The sequence below is a fragment of the Chrysemys picta genome, chromosome 2 (genome assembly GCF_011386835.1).
Source record: "Chrysemys picta bellii isolate R12L10 chromosome 2, ASM1138683v2, whole genome shotgun sequence".
In the NCBI taxonomy this organism is placed as follows: Eukaryota; Metazoa; Chordata; order Testudines; family Emydidae; genus Chrysemys; species Chrysemys picta.
In genome coordinates this window covers 180,426,219-180,444,019 of record NC_088792.1, presented here as the reverse complement: position 1 = coordinate 180,444,019, position 17,801 = coordinate 180,426,219, and positions in this window count along the sequence as shown.

Below are 17,801 nucleotides of genomic sequence, written 5' to 3'. Positions count from 1 at the left end.
GGAGACACCTGGGGCAGGCAGCTGGTGAGTTCCCCACCTTCCCAGGAGTGGTGGGGCTCAGGCTTTGGGCTTCAGCCCAGGGGTGCCATGGAAGGCAGGCTCTGGCCGCGGGGCTATGGGCTCCAGCCCCAGGCGCTGGCCGTGTGGCTTTGGGTTCCGTCCCCTAGCCATGGGGCTTCAAGCTCCGGCCACCTGCTGCCTCCCCAGCCAGCCTCCCCCTCCCCATCACCCCTGCTGCCTCCCCCAATCTCCCACCCAGGGCTTAATTTGTCCCCAGACTTGCTGGGGCTGAGTAAGTCTGTTGAGAAAAGTGATACTTATATGTTTGTTAATATCACTTTTCACAACAGACTTACTAGCTAGCAATAAATAAATGATAATGATTTGGACGTATATGTGTCCGTATTTATTTGTTTTTCCTAAAAGGTAACTAACTATTTTAGGAAAAAGTGTGAGAGCGGCCACCAGCAAGAGATGGTGGCTGCACACTGAGGCCATCAAATAATTTGTCCTGAGAACCCCTGCTCTAGTCTGTTCTCACAGGCCTCTAGCCCTTGCACCAGATGCCATCACTCAGGCAGCAGCCTCCCACAGGCCAGGCTCAGCTACAACGCTGGCTGACTTTTTGGTGGAGGTGCAAATCCCCGTCTCAAGGGACTGAGGGGTTCACTTCACTGCCTTCCCAGCAGGGCATCTACCATCCCCTGCTACTATGACAGTGAGGGGAAGAGCAGGCATTACTAAGGATAGGCAATACCACATGCTCAGGGCCGGCTCCAGGCACCAGCCGTGCAAGCTCGTGCTTGGGGTGGCAGATTCTATGGGGCGGCATTCCGCCCAATCCTAGGGCAGCATGGCTGCTTTTTTTTTTCTCACTTTGCCATTCTGGCCACCCCGATTTTTGTTGTTGTTGTTGCTTGGGGCGGCAAAAAAGAGTCGGTCCTGCACATGCTTCCCACCACATTCAGTGCCTAACCTCTTTGTGCTAGCCTGACATGTATAGTGGTGTCACACTCTACTTATGCTCTTCTCACTAGGATTCTGTTGCTTTGCTGATTATCATATTCATAGCAATGTATTTCTCTATTAACCACGTCACCTAATTCCGTGTATATCCCTTGGCTGTATTATCAACAATTGAGGCTCAGACACATTTCTTCTTTTACATAAATATTAGTCATTGTGTGGGGGCGGGGGAGGTGCGACACTACAAGACAGCATAAAATAACCCCAGTGAACATCAACGATATTAGTTTGAAAAGTGAGCAATTAAAATACAAGAGACCAGAGCTTCCCATATTATGACTGTGTGTTTGCATTTTTCTTTTTCATTTACAACAGTAACAGACTGTTCTGTCTCGCTCACATGGCTCTTCACCAGTATACTTGCAAAACAAGTGTCATTTGCAGAGAGAAATCAACAGAGGGGTTGCCAACAGCAGATAAAATGTGATGGTCACATCATTATTGCCCAAACAAAATGTTAATTCGGAAACTCAACAGCCTTGCAAGACTCTTCCCAAACCTGCTTTCTGAGCACACAGTGGTACTGCAAACTGTTTAATTACAACACTTCATTTTCTACAACTCCTGGGGAAAAACTAGGAACATGGTCCTTCTTAGAAATGTACTGACGAGTCCTTATTACTATTTATTTGTCATGCAGTAGTGTCTAGAGGCTCCAACTCATTGTACTGGGTATGGTACAAACAGAAGAAAAAGATGAGCCCCGCTCTCAGAAGCTTATTTATAAAGCTGTGTGATTCAGCTGCTCTTGTCTCTCCACCCAGTACATGGTTCAAACTAGGTCTGGCCAATGTGATTTTTTTTTTAAACCATTATCCAGCAGAGCCCCTTTGGCTTCATTCAGATGTCAAGTGCCCATACTCAGCTTCCTGTAAGGTTTGTCACCTGATCTTGCCTTAACAAATTGGCCGAGTCATCTGTGAAAATAAGCTATGAGGCTGCAGCATCTTGTATTCTCCTGTGTAGTACTGCAGTGTGCTACTAAAAATAGCTGCCGCCTTCAATTCCAGAATGGCTGCTTTTGGAAGACAAGTGAAATGATTTTTGTACTTTGCGTGTATAACAGCCTTGAAATATTCTACCGTCCTACTCACACAGCCTGAAATTCACCCTTGGGCAGAGGGCCAACACAAAGCTTATGTCCCACTTAAACATTGCTTGTCCCGCTTTTACTCTACACAGCTGTTTTTAACTCTTCTTCTTTGGAGTGTTTCTCTTTTGTTGGTTCCATAATAGTCTACATACTTCTATATTGCTGATAAGATCTAAGTTCCTCTATTAAATAGTGCAGAACATCTTGGAGGTATCAAGTGCACTCTTAACAAAACTATATTTAAACAATGAAATTCTAATCTCAGTTTACCTGATGTAAATCTGGAAAAAAAACCAATTATGTCAATGAAGTTGCTCCAGGGTAAAATTAATGAGAGCAGAATCAGGCCTTGTGTTTCTGAACTGCTTGTGCACAGGGGTTGAAATTCACCTCTGTGCAGAGAGACAGCAAAAGACATACACGCTCCTTAAATCCCACTTAAACTCTATTTTTGAAGTGGTGCGTAAACTGTGTAGGCTCTTTGCCTAGGGATGAATTTCACTCCTCTGCAGTAGTAGTATTATTTAAACTTCTTATATTGCAGTAGCATCTAGAGGCTAATCAGTTCAGGGCCTCCTTGCGATAGGGTGACCAGGTGTCTGTTTTTTTACTGGAACACCCGGTCGAAAAGAGACCCTGGCGGCTCCGGGTCAGCACTAAGGCAGGCTAGTCCCTACCTGTCCTGGCTGGCACCATGCTGTGTGCACCCCAGAAGTGGCCAGCAGGTCCGGCTCCTAGGCAGGGGGAGGCACTGGACTCCGCACGCTGCCCCTGCCCCAAGCACCAGCTTCACACTGGGAACTGGAGGGGGTGGTGCCTGCGGGTGAGAGCGGCGTGTGGAGCCTCATTTCCCCCCCCCCACCACCCACCGGCCTAGGTGCTGGACCTGCTGGCTGCTTCTGGGGCACACGTAGTGCGGTGCCAGGACAGGCAGGCAGTCTGCCTTAGCTCTGCCCACTGCGATGCTCACCGTGAGCTGCCCAAAGTAAGCCCACACCCCAACCCCGAGCCCCAACCCCCTGCCCCAGCCCAGAGCTCCTTCCCACACCCTGAACCTCTCATCCCTGGCTCCACCCCAAAGCCCTCACCCCCTCCTACACCCCAACGCTCTGCCTCAACCCACAGCCCCCTCCTGCACTCCAAATCCATTGGCCCCACCCCCCAGCCTGGAGCCCCCTCCTGTACCCCAAACCCCTCATCCCCAGCCCCACCCCAGAGCCAGCACCCCCAGCTGGAGCCCTCACCCCCTCCTGCACCCCAACTCTCTGCCCCAGCCCGGAGCCCCCTCCCACACTCTGAACACCTAATTTCTGGCCCCACCCTGGAGGCCACACCCCCCGTTAGAACCCTCACCCCCTCCTGCACCCTAACCCCCTGCCCCAGTCCAGTGAAAGTGAGTGAGGGTGGGGGAGAGCGAGCCACCAAGGGAGGGGGAATGTAGTGAGCGGGAATGTAGTGAGCGGGGGCGGGGCCTCAGGGAAGGGGTGGGGCTAGGGTGTTTGGTTTTGTGTGACTAGAAAGTTGGCAACCCTACCTTGAGCTAGTCACCATACAAAGAGAAGATTACACTCCCTGTCCCAAAAACCTTACAATATAAAAAACAAGACATAAAGGTGGATGAAACAAAAGGTTCAGGGGGTGGGAAAGAAGGAGTAACAAAAATAATATGCTGTGCCTGATTCTGAGCCATATCTGTGAATGAGATGACCCAGAGATAGGGAGAAGAGAATAGACCCCAGAGGGACACCCACTGAAAGAGGGAGAGGAGAGGAGGAGGGCCTACCACATAAGGCACTGAAAAAATTATTCCCAAGATAGGAAGAGAGACAGGAGAGGCACAGTAACTGCTCTGTGTCATTTGCATGGCTCTTCCCCTAATCAACTAGCAAATAAATAAATAGCAATTACAGAAAACAATTAACATGCTATTGCTTCTACCTGCAGCAAAGTGTATATGAAGGTCCAGGTTTTTTTTATTTTGACTGTACACATAGGTGTGCGCAGCACATTTCATTAGGATATGCACCCAGGGAATTTTTTTTTTTAAGGCGAACATCATAAAGGTTGGGATGTGGGAGGCAGTGTGTGGTGTGGGAGGGGGTGCGGTGTGCAGGAAGGGGCTCCCGGCAAGGGATTGGGGCAAAGGAGGGGTGCGGAGTGTATGAGGGGGCTCAGGGAAGGGGGTTGGGGTGCAGGGTGCAGCAGGGGGCTCAGGGCAGGGGGTTGGGGGGCAAGGTGCAGGCAGGGGGCTCAGGGCAGGGGGTTGGGGGCCGGGGGGCAGGAGGGGGCTCAGGGCAGGGAGTTGGGGGGCAGGAGGGGTGCAGGCAGGGTGCTCAGGGCAGGGGGTTGGGGTGGCAGGGGGCAGGAGGGGCTCAGGGCAGGGAGTTGGGGGGGCAGGGGGAAAGGAGTTGGGGTGCAGGAGGGTAGGCTGTTTGCAGGCGGGCCCCAGGCTGGGGATCTGGGCTCCCCCGTCCCGGTGGGCAGGCTCGGGGGCCGGGCCGAGGGGGCCAGGATGGGCGCTTGGGGCCAGGTCGGGCAGAGGCAGCTGCGGTGGATCGCAGCGGGGCCAGGCTGCTCCCAGAGCTGGACTCAAGGCCAAGGGAGCCGGGCCAGAGCCCCCGAACAGCGCCGGGGAGCTGAGCTCGCAGCCAGGCTCCGGGGAGGCCTGTGGGCTTGGCTTGCCTCCTGCTCTGGGCCCGCTGGCTCCTGGGCCCCACTTAAGGTGGGCTGGGCTCAGGGGCAGCCTGACCCCCTCTGAGAGCGCAGGTGGGTTTGGGGCCCCGGGTGCTGGAGGGGGCAGCTGCCTTGGGGGCGGGGGGGGCTGCAGCAGCGCCCCCGCGAGCCCCACAGGCCACCTTAAGCGGCTGTGTTGGTACTGCCAGATGGGAGGCTGCCAGTGAGCACATGGGGCTGTTAAAGCAGCCGGGCCCAGCCCTGGGGAAGGGGAGCCCGGTTCAACAGGGTGCGGGGGGGGCGGGATGCAGGAGGGGTTCGGGCTCCCCCAGCGCCGCTTACCCGGAATGGCATGCTCCCTGCCTGCCTGCCTGCCCTGGCCCCACGCCGCGTCGCTCACCACGTCCCCGCGCAGCCCCAGGGGAGGGGGGGGGCGGCATAGGGCTCTGCACGCTACCCTTGCCACGCCTCCAGGTACCTCCCCCGAAGCTCCCATTGGCCGCAAATCCCCCCCAGCCCCAGGGAAATGGTGCCCTGCCGGCCGCTTCTGAGAGGGCATTAGGGTGTGCCCAGGCACACCCGGCACATCCAGTGCGCACGCCTATGACTGTATATATTTAGGAAAATTATACTTGAAGGGTTTTGTATTCCAGGCCCTTTAAAAAATGTCTTTTGTGAACAACAGCAGAACTCTATTTAACTGCAAAGACTTCATTTCAGCAACTGTTTTTAAAAAAAATAAATGACTGTACTGAGTTTAATACATGAGGGAAAGCAACTAAAGTCAGACTCCGACCAGACAGTCTGTTGTGATATTTGGGCCTATATATTTACCCTAATTGTGAGCTCAACTGTAAAAAGTGAGTGTAAGTTCATAATATGTCACAATCACCTCTCCCAACAAATGCTGATGGGAAAAGGCACAAATGGAAACAAAAAAATCTAAATTAGTCCTAACAAAAAGCCCGACCCGATATAATTCAAGGACGGTGCTAAGATCATTCCTGGAAACAAGAACAGTGTGAGAGCAAAAATAAATGAACCAAAATTGGTGTGTCAGAAATTAAGACTATTGGTGGACAAAATAACGAAGAGAGGGGCTATTCCCCCATCAATCGTGTTTGGAGTCCTTAAAGACAGAGATTTGGGGGAGAAAAATTCTCTACTAGATTGAGTTTCACCAGCATGGCTGCCACTCCCACCACCTCCTGGGGCACCTCTCCTCCCTGTCCCTGTCCCCCCCCCCCCCCCCCGGGACCTTCTTCATGCTGATCCTGAAAGATGTCCTGACCAAACGAGGCCAGAGGGAGGGAGCCAGATAGCATCACCACCTCCACTGGCTCCCGCTAAATCCTCAATACCACTTGGGATGTGAGACTTTGTCTCTCCCTCTTGCACACATACACACACAGTGTTCCTTTTCTTTCACATCCCTCTCCTTTTTCTTTATGTCTAATAAGAGTCTGGCTTAGCCAGCCAAGACTATATATTTTGCAACACTGCTGTAAGCCTGAGACTAGAGAGAAGCAAATACAAGCAGTGACCTAAACAACCCGATGCTGGTATGAGTTTGCCAGGTCTCGGAATGGCTAATCAGACCATGTACTGTGCCTGTTTTTCTCCAACAGTAAGGTTGCAAGTGAAAATCACCGCCAGAGACAGAAGCTGCATTTTCTATCTTTGCTATTCTTTTCTCTCCCCCTTCTGTGTGAGAGTTTTGTTTTGTCTTCTAGGAAATGGGATCAGACTTTAACAATGACAGCTCCAGCCCAACTCTATTAATTTCTTCTCTTTTCCCCAAAAGGACAATTATTACCAGCTAAACAACTGTCAAACGAGGATTGGTTTTTTTTTTTCTTTCTTTCTAAAAGCTCTCTCTAGCTAAAGGAAAAGGGAACAAGGGATGTTGATAAAATGAAAGCCTTACATAATACTTCACATTTCAAAGGCTTTAACTGTTTTTCCTTCTTTTCTGTATCTTTAATAAAAAGTTAAAAGGATGTTTAATGATGTGTTTGCCATGGTACTAAGCAGCTTGAGGTCTCTTTATACCACACCTCCAACCTTGTTCAATGCTGGACAGTGATTGTGTTATGTTTACACCTTTGATTTTTTGGGCCCCTTTATTCCATCTAAATTAACACAAGTCCCTAGAAAGCAGCTATATTACGTGCTCAATTTTTCATCTTCAGTAACATCTTAAATCCAGTATATAGCAGCTGTATTTGGAGATGGGCCCAAAGCAGAATGCTAGATTCAAACACCCACAAACTTTGGCAAAGTTTCCATCTGGATTCTACCTTCACTTCTATAATGGGTCAAGCCAAAGCCATGGCTCTCAACACTTGAAAACCATGGGAAAGTCATCTGTAGGTTAAAGCAAGGTGGCTGTTGCTCTGCCAAGCCTTAGGGCCTTTTTGTCCCATAAAACCAAAGACAAGGTGAGTTGGCTCTGGATCACAAAGTTCTGGGAAAGAGGTTCAGATACACAGACCTAGCTTTGGCCCCTCTCCAGTTGCATTTGGTTGTGTCCCTTCTTTCCTGAGAGATTTTCAGTTCAGTCCTTAACACACTTAAACATTCTCAGGAAAGCTCCTATCCCAACTAGGATCAGTAGCTTGTATAGAAAAATAACGACAATACTTTGTCCTTCTTAGGGCTTATCTACAGGAGGAAACCTACCAGCATTACTGCACCACTATAGTTATACAAGTATAACTCCCCATGCGGACGCTTCTCTTCCAGAATATGTCCACATGGGAGTTCTACTGGTATAACTATAGCGGTATAATTACACCGGTATAGTAATGCTGATAAATTTCCCAGTGTAAACAAACCCTTAGAAAGCTGCCAGTCCATGCTTCGTCTAGTATATGCAAGGTGAGGCAAGATGGTTTCCTGGTTGTCACTGCACTGAAATGCAAGAGATAGACTCATAGACTGAGCGCACGTCTTCACTACCCACCGGATCTGCGGGTAGCAATCGATCTATTGGGGATCGACTTATCATGTCTAGTGAAGACGCGATAAAATCGATCCCCGATGGCTCTGCCATCAACTCCGAAAATCCACTGTGGCAAGAGGCGGAAGCGGAGTTGACGGCGGCGCGGCAGCGGTCGACTCGCCGCCGTCCTCACAGCCAGGTAAGTCGACCTAAAATACGCCACTTCAGCTATGCTATTCACGTAGCTGAAGTTGCATATCTTAGGTCGACCCCCCGCCCCTCCCCGTAGTGTAGACCTAGCCTAATAGACTCTAAGGCCAGAAGGGACCATCGTGATTATCTAGTCTGATCTCCTGCACATTGTAGGTCACAGAACTTTGCCCATCCACTCTTGTAATAGACCCCTAACCTCTGACTAAGTTACTGAAGTCCTCAAATCATGATTTAAAGACTTCAAGTTACAGAGAATCCACCATTTACACTAGTTTAAACCAGCAAGTGACCCCATGCTGCAGAGGAAGGTGAAAAATGCACGGCATCTCTGCCAATCTGGCCTGGGAGAAAATTTCTTCCTAACCCCAAATATGGTGATCAGTTAGACCCTGAGCATGTGGGCAAGACCCACCAGCCAGGCACCTGGGAAAGGATTCTCTGTTGTAACTCAGAGCCCTCCTCATCTAGATATTTGCTGCTAGCAGTTGCAGATCAGCTATATGCCATTGTAGATCTGAGTTCAGTTCCCAGCTCTATCACAGCTTCCCTGTGTGACCTTGGGCAAGTCACTTACACTCTTTACCTCAGTTCCCCATCTATAAAATTAAGAATGACACTTCCTTTCTTCCATGTTATACCTGTCTTGTCTCTCTGGAGTGTAAGCTCTTTGGGGCAGAGACCGTCTGTTACTGCGTATTTGTACAGTACCTAGCACAATGACACCTCTATCTCAGATAACTCTTGGTTCCCTCCATCAAGCACAAAAGATAGACAGAAACAAACAGATGGCACCAGGTTAAAAAAGAATGACTCTGTGATGATCCAGAATGAAGGAAGATCCAGACTTCTATGACATTTCTGACCCAGCTGATGCAGCAAGGATAGGGCTCTATCCTGCCAGTTCGGCCTAACCCCATTTCAGGGGTAGTGTGGAGCTGCACTGCTCAATGGGGAGCAAACCTACTGCCATGGCCACTCATGGGGTAGGGTTACCATACGTCTGTTTTTTCCCGGACATGTCCGGCTTTTTGGTAATCAAACCCCCGTCTGGGGGGAATTGCCAAAAAGCCGAACATGTCCGGGAAAGATACCGCCGGCCGGGCACTCCCCTCCCGCGGCTGCTGTGCTTCTTCACTGACTCTTCGGCTCTGTTTAAGAGCCGAGCTGCCCGAGTGCTACCGGCTTCGGGCAGCCCCCGTGCCTCCGGACCCTGAGCCACCGACCGGGCACTTCCCCTCCCGGGCTCTGGGGGCTCAGGGTCCGGAGGCATGGGGGCTGCCCGAAGCCGGTAGCGCTCAGGCAGCTCGGCTCTTAAACAGAGCCGAAGAGTCAGGGGAGGAACACAGCAGGAGCCCGGGAGGGGAAGTGCCCAGCCGGGGGCGCAGGGTCTGGAGGCATAGGGGCTACCCGAAGCCCAAGCGCTACCGGCTTCACGGTTTGCTGGGCAGCCTCCAGGCCCTGCGCCCCCAGCTGGGCGCTTCCCCTCCCGGGCTCCAGCTGCGCTGGGGAATCGCCGGCCGGGGGCGCAGGGTCTGGAGGCTGCCCGGCAAACCGTGAAGCCGGTAATGCTCGGGCAGCCCTTTTTGCTTGGCTGGGAGGGAGGAGGGGGAGTTAGGGTGGGGGCTTTGGGGAAGGAGCGGGGAATGGGCAGAGTTGGGGCGGGGAAGGGGCGGAGTTGGGGCATGGCCGGGGTGGGAAAGGGGTGGGGCCAGGGTCTGTGGAGTGTCCTCTTTTTTTATTTTTTAAATATAGTAACCCTATCATGGGGTGCAATCAGGGCCATCCGTAGGATTTATGGGGACCTATGCAGTATTATGAAACTGGTGCCCCTGTGCCCACTGCAGCCCGGGCTCACATGTGTATTTTACATAAGGGTGATCTTTTGAAGGATTTATTTAAAAAACTGTATGTCTAAAGATCCAAGCATTTAAGGCTAAAGATGAATACTCAGATTGTGCATCTAAAAATCTATGCAAGGATTTTTTAGAGATTTGATTTTATCATCTTGAGCAACACACTGATGAATATTTTTAAAATAAATTTTAAACTAAGGGCCTGTAGACTAACGTGTTCTGAATAAATATTACAGCAATGCACAACTGTTTTTGTCAGTAAATTCAGAAACTGACACTATATAACTGGGGGTGGGCAAATGCCTGTTAAATGGCTTCATTACCACTTGAATGGCTCTTTAACAGTTTCAATGTTGTACTAATAGGTCTGGAAGGCTTGTATGCTGCGTATGCCTAAGGATGGACCTGGGTGCATCATACTCTCACCATATGCCTGTGAAGGAGAGAATGGGGCCATGGCCATGGTTCGCCCCCTTTGAGGTGTCATTCCCCCTAACGGCACATGGGGAGACTGCAGCTGTACCCCAGTGCTGGGCAGGGGTACAAGGTGTGGTTCCTTGTATCCTCTCTCCTCCCCACCCCACTCACCTATAGAACAGCTGGGCTCCATCTGGCCCCAAAGGAGGAGAAATGTAACATCATTGCAAAATTTGGATCCCGATATCGAACCCCCTATCTGTTCAAATGTGGGGCTTTGGTATGCCCCATTACAAGGATATGGCCAGCCATGAGATGCAGGTCTGGGTTCAGATTCTGATATCCCCTGCACTCCCCACATCATAGGGGTGTTTCATTTGGGCCAAGAACTAGTAAGCAGATCCTGCTGCAGCTTCCACTTCATCTTTGGGCTCTTCAGCATTGGTGTTGGAACACTCACTCTGCATGTTTCCGCACCGCCAGAATCAAATAAGCGCGACATTCCAGGAAACCTGGCTACCTGTATCGCTATTAGAATGATGTAATCCTCTCATTTTGGGGAGGAAAAATACTGACCCTAACAACAAACTGAATGGAGGCCTTTTAAACTCTCCACATATCTGATGCAAGGATGTTTTGCCCCTCCCCAGCTTTGCCTATGTTGATATTCCAAAAAAATCCCTGGTGAATGTCTCCGCTAAGCCAGATGCTGCCTTCATATCTCGTGGTCTGTGGGGACGCTGCAGGGTCAGAAGCAGAGTGTTCCTGTGGAGACCCAGAGCATCCACAATTTGAAGACTGTTGGCAGCTCAAGCCCAGTAGAGACTGACAGACACACTGAGATCTAGCTTGGGGAATTTCAACAAAGGTGAAAGGTCCTGTTGTGATTGGGGAGATAAAAGAAGCATCTGGGTTGGGAATTGAGAGAGCCTGGGAGTCAGTCAGCATCACTAGGGAGAGGGTCAAGGGTCAGTTTGAACGGGGAGAAAGAAACTGAACTGGAGGCAGACAGGATTGGAGGGGCAAGCTTCAGATAAGCATCATTTAGTAACTTTTGGGGCTTCTTTTAGCTGGATACAAACAGGGCCTGGATATTGTGGCCCATACTTTAGTATGGCCAAGCTGTTCTCAGCACAGCAGTGGAGGCAGAGGCAAAGGTAGCTTTATGCCACCTTTATCATAACTCAGTCCTATGGCCAGGCAGGGACCAATCTGGCCCTCAGAATAATTTAGGACAGCCTGATGGCCGCTCTAACTTACACTTAGCTACCAACAGCCCCTCCTCAGAGTCCTGCTACATGGCAATTAAATGAGATGGACAGGGATCCAAGCTCACTCTTTAAACTAGCACCACATACACACTGTTACTTCATGTGACTAGAATGAGAAAAAATTACTTTTAAACTCTGCCCCAACCAATAAATAGTACAGTAGCCTGCTTTTTCTAAAAATAATGACTTGTTTTTGATGCCTTGGGCAAGGTCAATGTGGCCCAGAAGGGAAACACTGAACATTTCTAAGATTCTCAAATCCTGCTTATGTGCTGCCTTTCCCTATACTGCTAGGTCTCTATGATGGACTCAAAGCCCCAGTGGCTCCTTCATGCAGCCCTACTGATTATAAGTGTTATGCTCAACCAATCAGGGAAACAGAAACAATAGCACATGACTTATATGACCAATTACAGTTAACTAAAACATCTTGAGTTTTGAAGATCAATAGCTCTCAGCAAACTATTCAAGACCAATCCACAGAGTAGTTAAACCCTCCCCCCCACACACCACAACATTCATTTAGTTAACCTGAACAAGTGCATTTGGGAACATCACAATCTGCACGTGACCATTTGTTAAGTAGACAGAGAGAGGCTAAATCCATGAGTAAATAATTTGCTGCAAATGTGCTTGGCTCTGCTTACTATCTACCTCGTGGGTGTTGAGAGTCTTATCTCATTAATGTCAGGAAACTGCCAGCTATCCTTGGATTTACATTTCTATGTAAGGCTCTGCTATTAGGGGGAGGGATAGCTCAGTGGTTTGAGCATTGGCCTGCTCAACCCAGGGTTGTGAGCTCAATCCTTGAGGGGGCCAATTAGGGATCTGGGTCAAAAATCTGTCTGGGGATTGGTCCTGCTTTGAGCAGGGGGTTGGACTCAATAACCTCCTGAGGTCTGTTCCAGCCCTCAGATTCTATGATATGCTTTAGTCCAAACAGGAATTAATTCAGGGAAAGCCTAGGGCCTGTGTTATGTGGGTCAGATTAGATGATCACAATGATCCCTTCTGGCCTTGGAATCTGTAAATCTATGATTCAGCAAAGCACATGCTTAACTTGACTTCAAAGGGAGTTAAGCAAGTGCTTAAGTGTTTTGCTGAATAAAGAGGAACATAAGCATATGCTTTGCTGAAATGGACACTAACTGCAGAAAATTACTACTTTTTAAAAATTTATTTACTAAATCTAAATTTGGGTCCAAAGCTACCTGACACTGTCTCTTTACTATTATTTCTATATTGATACTATGCTAGAAAATACTACAGTATGATACTACCATTATATTAACATAAGTGCAGTTAATATTAGTATAATTGCTGTCATGTACTTGCTATTGTTATCACTGAGACATCGTTGCCCTCTGCTGGTTTTTAGTATTAAGACACATATGTCTCAGATATATAGTGTTTACAACACCATGGTGAGCTAAAGCAAGGTGGAAGAAGTTGGTATCCAATTAATCACCTACTACTAACTCTCACCAATATTGCTTATGCAGAGAAGAAAAAAAACGAGTTGGTCGATTTCAAAGACATATAAACACTTTTACTTAATATCTGTGCAATGAGAAATCCCTTTTTCCCCTTATGGTTTTGTCTTGGCTCTCAATCATCTCTTCGTCAGCTTCCCACTGGCTGCTTGAATAACATCTAGCAGGATAACTGGCAGGACCAACTTGTTATGCTACAGTCAGACACTGGAGGATGAGAGCGGTGGAATATGTTGATTTGATACAGCACTCCTCGCTAGGGACAAGTCTATAATAAATGACGTACAGGCAAGGACCACTTCATCCGTCACAGCAGTGTGGCTACTGCTAGGTTTTAGATACACAGCAGCAATTCCGTGCCAGGAGCTTTTGGGAGTGGGAGTGAGGAAAAATGATTTCTCCAGTTGAAGCTACAGGGAAAGTCTGCAAGCAGAAATGTAATTGCCTGAGTGGGAATTCTGGCAGAAAACCCAAACTCCCTTCCCCCCCACTCCTTAAATAGCCATGAATGCTATGCAGTCACCATGGAGAGATTACACACAGCATTGGGATCAAATACAGTACTGATATACAATATGTACACACACTGCCAGTGCTAGCCAGGGAACGGATTTCAGCTGCACTGACAGCAATCAGCTCTGCACACACTGCAGCCACCCAGTAAAGCTGCAACTGAGCTCTCTCAAAGGTCAAACCTGGGGCCAGACCCTTCGTTAGGACTCACCCCTGTTAGGTGTTCAGCATCTCTGGGGTGGTTCAGAATTCCTTTAATGCCCACTGGGCCAAATCCTTAAAGCTGTGAGGCCCTTACTGTCCTGGAGTTAAGCCCAGCATGACTTAACCTGGCTACTCAATAAGATGGATTCATTAGCTGCCCCAGGCCGCTGACTAGGTCTCTCTAGGTCCTTTCCACTGCCTCCACAGTGATCCCATGAGGGTTGCCAATCCTCCAGGATTGTCTGAGAGTCTCCTGGAATTAAAGATTAATTTTTAATTAAAGATTATGCCATGTGATGAAACCTCCAGGACTATGTGAAACCAAAACTGGCAATCCCTAGATCCCATGGATACAGATGACCGAGGTTAGCAGTAACCCCTCCCGAGCCTCCTGTATACATGGCAGGGGAAGGGTAAGTAAGAGGGCCCCAGAGATCATAGGACTCAGAGCCCCCAAGAAAGTGAGGTTGGGGAGGGAGCCCCATTCTTGCTGACTGAGGCCTTGTCTATTTTTAATGTTGCACTGCACTTAAAAACGGATTTAGTCAAATTAGGGCAAAAACCACAGCGTGGATGCTCTTAACTCTATTTAAACCAGGCATATTATAGGCAGAGCCAGTAGTATCACCTAGTAGTGAGGTTGCCAGACACTTCCCATTGTAAAACCCTGTTTTAAGTTGTGTGTAACTTTTCCCAGCTTTAACCCTTTGGGCTGAAATTTTCCACACGAGATGTCTGCCTCAGGCTAATGATTTTTGAAAAGATTCAGCCAAAACGTTCCAGTTGTTTCCAAGACCAAGAATGGGGAAAATACATGTTTTTCTCAATGTTAAAAAATTCTGGTGACCTTTCCTTTAAGAAGCTTTAGCACTTTGAAATTTGGCAGAACGATGACCTTTCTGTGAGAAAGTGCTTTTTGGTGCCCATGAAAATCCACTCAAATTTGGCCAAGTTATAAGCCTGTTAAAAAAAAAATCACAGTTTGCACATGCTCAGTCCAGACTTCAAAGTTTAGATCTGAGAGCAGGGAGCCTGTCTCTCCCATGCTCTTAATGACCTCCCACCAATGAGCGTGGAGAAGGAAGCAGCTTGATTTGAATGCTGATGGGACAAGAGATGGACTGGTGTGGGGGAACAGTTTCCGACAAGGTGCCCAGGAGGGCAGGACTGAAAGCTGGCAGGGGGAGGAGAGGAGCTCTTGTTCATTAATTCTTTCTACAGAGGGTAACTTGCTCAAGTTCACACCCATTCTCGGTCCATATAAGAATCGAGGTAGGTTTTTCTTGCCCCTGTTCAGGAGGACTCCCAGTCCCCTTCTTTGATTTGTAGTTGTACTTCAAACAATCCCTCTCGTGATAGCACCCCCTAGCTCTCCTCCTTGGAGCTGGGGGTTGTAATTTAGGCAGTTCCTCTGTCTCACCTTCAGACAGGAGTCCGCCAACTTTCCTCCCTGCAGCTGGAGTTGTAACTTAGGCCAGTGGTAGGGCCTTAACAAGCTTCTCCTTCAGCTGCCTCTTTTCCCCAATTAATGGCACGCTCAGAGGGTACAGCAGATAAGCCTTTTCTTGCTAGGAGGGAGGAGGCAGCATATCTGATGGGCCCCTTCCTGTAGCTCATCCCATCTGGCTGGGAGAGAGGGGAACCTTGCTCTGCTCACTCTGCGAGGCTCCTGGTCCCGGGCCCTTAAAGAAACAGTAGTGGGATTTCCACACACACTACTTATTCTCAGGACCGCTTCCTCTCTACCAGTATGTCCTAGGTCCTTGTATATATCAGACCTCCCAGATCGTAAAGGGCCACGCCACATGACAGGGTTGTGCTGACCCCTAGGCACCACTGCCCATAAGAGGGCAGACTACCCCACCATAAATCAGTTAATAGGTAACATGCCACATGCTGAAGAACATGTAGCAAAGTGCTTGGGTCTTACAGGACCAATAAAACTTGTTGTGTACTGCAAAGTGCTCCCCATGTACAAATCTTTGCATCATCTCCTAACACCACCCATTTTTCTCCCATATGGTTTGGGACTTTGTGGGGGGCACATGGGAGGAGAGAGGTGGCGAAAGTCATATACATTTGAGAAGTCGTGACTCCTGTCCAATATGTCCAACCAGCTTGCAAGCCACTAAACTGCTTGGGAAATTGTGTTTACTGTTTATAAAGTACATACAGTAGAACCTCAGAGTTACGAACCACAGAGTTATGAACGGAGCAGTCAACCACACACCTTATTTGGAACCAGAAGTACACAATCAGGCAGCAGCAGAGACAAAAATAAAACCCCAAATACAGTATAGTACTGTGTTAACTGTAAACTCCTTAAAAATTAAGGGAAAGCAGCCTTTTCCTTCTGCATGGTAACGTTTCAAAGCTGTATTAAGTCGATGTTCAGTTGTAAACTTTTGAAAGAACAACCATCACATTTTGTTCAGAGTTACGAACATTTCAGAGTTACAAACAACCTCCATTCTCAAGGTGTTCATAACTCTGACTACTGTATTTCAATTTCCTTCACTCAACCCCAGCAATTTCTTAAAAAGTTGCTTTTGATTTTGCAGTGATCTTTTTCCAACATTCACATCCCACAGATTTGGCTTTTGTTTTCATTTTCACAAGACAAGCCATAAAAAGGCTTTTGATTTTTAAAAAAGAAGTGGTTTGCATTTTTCCCCTCTCACTGCTAAATATTGGCCTTGCTCTTCTTTTCTCTCTTCTGTTTCAACTTCTGTACCTCACACGAGCCCTCCTGTTCTGTGGACTTACCTTCTTAAAAGAAGGCATCCTGTATTTATCCTTATGGAAAACTCCTGTTCCCTCCGTCCCGATATGCACACACATTTTTCAACCACCTCTATAGAATGCTTTAAGGCCCTGATCCTGCAAAGACTTATGCATGTGCTTAAATTTATACACTGTGATCCAGCCTAATACATTTCTATAATTCTGTAATTAAAGACTGGAAGAGACCCTGAGAAGTCATCAAGTCCAGTCCCCTGTGGTGAGGCAGGACCAAGTATACCTAGACTGTCCTTAACAGGTGTTTGTCCAACCTGTTCCTAAAAACCTCCAATGATGGGGATTCAACAGCTTCCTTTGGAAGCCCATTCCAGAGCTTAACTACCCTCCTGGTTAGAAAGACTTTCCTAAATCTCCCTTGCTGCAGATTAAGCCCATTACTTTTTGTCCTACCTTCAGTGGGCAAGTAGAACAACTGATCACCATCCTAGCAAATTAACAGGCCTTAATATATTTGAGGACTTTCATCAGGTTCCCCTTTGGTCTTCTTTGCTCAAAACTGAATGTGCACAGTATTTTTAACCTTTCCTTAGGTTGGTTTTCTAAACTTTTTGTCTTTTTTTATTTTGCTTTCCTCTAGACCCTCTCCCATTTGTCCACACCTTTCCTAAAGTGTGATGCTCAGAACTGGATACAGTACTCCAGCTGAGGCTTCACCAATGTTGAGTCGAGCAGGACAATTAATGGGACTTTGGTATCGACTTCCATAAGTGTAGGATCAAACCATGTAAAGAACATTTGCACAATCCCTAGTGAAAGCCTACAGCTCATACTGACTTCAAAGTAGAGTGCATTAAGTATGTGTGTACGGGCTTGTCTTCACTATGGGGGAGATCCATGCTGCTGCAATTGATGCAACAGGTGTCGATTTAGCGGGTCTAGTGAAGACCTGCTAAATCAACAGCAGAGCACCTTCTACTCGACCCCGGTACTCCACCTCTCTGAGAAGAGTAAGGTAAGTTGACTGGAGAGCATCTCCCATTGACACAGCAAAGTGAAGACACTGGGGTAAGTCGACCTAAGATACGTTGACTCCAGCTACATTATTCACGTAGCTTAGGTCAACTTATCCCGGTAGAGAAGACAAGCCCTAAGTCTTTCCAGGAACAGGTTTTAAGTGTCCACATACTAATGAGCAAGGTTCTTTTCACTTCATAAATATGACCATATGCAAACTGCAACACAATTTGTTTCAGCCTATATAAAATACTCACTGTTTCTTCTCTATTGTCATTTATCTCGCTTTCTCTTTACATACCACTATCAAGCATAACTTGATCTACAAAATGCAGAAGCATGATT